Below are 1,220 nucleotides of genomic sequence, written 5' to 3'. Positions count from 1 at the left end.
AGGCTTCCCCCATATTGCCTCCATGGTTGTTAGCCTCACCCGTTTGGGTAGTTTTGCAATCACCATTACCCTTCTTAGAATCCTATAGCAATGCAAAACGATTAGGACACTCAAAGATGGATTCAATTTGCACTGATAGCCTCTCCTGCATGTTCAGTGGGGGATAGAGAAATTACAGGGGAGAACCCGCCTCCCTTCCACCCCCTGGCTGGCTCCCCTTATTGACCTTGGGGACCTGGTGCTGTCTGCTCAATTTTATTTTAAAGGACTTGATGTCTTGTATTGGTACTTCAGCCCCCCCCCCCCCTTCCCAGGTGCTTTAGTCTTTGGGACTAATAGGCTTTCCACTTCCTCAATTAGCTCATCAGGTTTCTCTTCACAACAAATATATCTTTCGCCTTTTACTAAAAATTTCCGTGGAGAGCAAAGTTTACCATCATTCAGTCATCTTGGATGCTTGTTCAGATTTAGCACTCAGAAAAGTGTCAGATTTGCAGACTTAGGTAGAAAACTAGGATGCATGTGCACAACTGTTCTATTGTCCTTTTATCCCAGTTCATGTTTGCTCTGTAAGCATTTAGGGCATTTTGAGGTTTCTGCTATAATTCACTGTTCTTCAGTGAACTGCCACAGCCCACTTGCAAACATATTAACAAAAAAAACGAAACACCACATCTCTAAAAGTAATTAAGCCATTTTTATGTGTTAAAGACAAATGGGCCAGATTTACAAAGCCCTTGCATTGCCATTCCATCATGCAGGTGACACAAGAACTTAAGCCAGATTTACTAAACTATGCAGCGACATCTTGCGTGGCTCAGCGTGGTTTAATAAACCTGGAGAAACACAAGGCAGCACAAGTCACTGCCTTGCTTTATTTTGTGCTGCCAAGTCGTTCCATGGGTGGAGAATGGGTGTTCCCATGCATCCGTCCATGGAATTTGGTGCATTCATAGACTAGTAGTATAAATCCATGACCATCAAAGTGCAAACAACATACATTACATTTAAAACAAATTTCAACAATATAAGCTTAAAAACCTAATTTTAAAAAATCAACATCCCTTAAAAGTCGAGGAATTTCTCTAGTACCCTCTCTTGACCTTAAAATGTCCCGAAACCCCCTTATCCTCAGCAGAACTCATTTTTTCTGGTTCCCAAGGACCTGCAAGAAAGTGCATTAAGTTGTGCAACAAAATTGACTGGTGTCAAGATAAATA

At 41.6% G+C, this 1,220-nt stretch overlaps 1 non-coding gene across 1 annotated transcript; it reads left to right on the top strand.

Moving 5' to 3' along the window:
• The first annotated feature begins 360 nt into the window (after positions 1-360).
• Positions 361-474, top strand: LOC138297666 (U5 spliceosomal RNA). The gene has a single exon (XR_011204210.1). It is a non-coding gene; the product is annotated as a U5 spliceosomal RNA (small nuclear RNA).
• The last annotated feature ends 746 nt before the right edge of the window (positions 475-1,220 follow it).

The sequence above is a fragment of the Pleurodeles waltl genome, chromosome 5 (genome assembly GCF_031143425.1).
Source record: "Pleurodeles waltl isolate 20211129_DDA chromosome 5, aPleWal1.hap1.20221129, whole genome shotgun sequence".
Lineage (NCBI taxonomy): Eukaryota > Metazoa > Chordata > Amphibia > Caudata > Salamandridae > Pleurodeles > Pleurodeles waltl.
The sequence above is the reverse complement of the archived record's forward strand: the minus strand, read 5'-3'. Positions and strand labels throughout refer to the sequence as shown.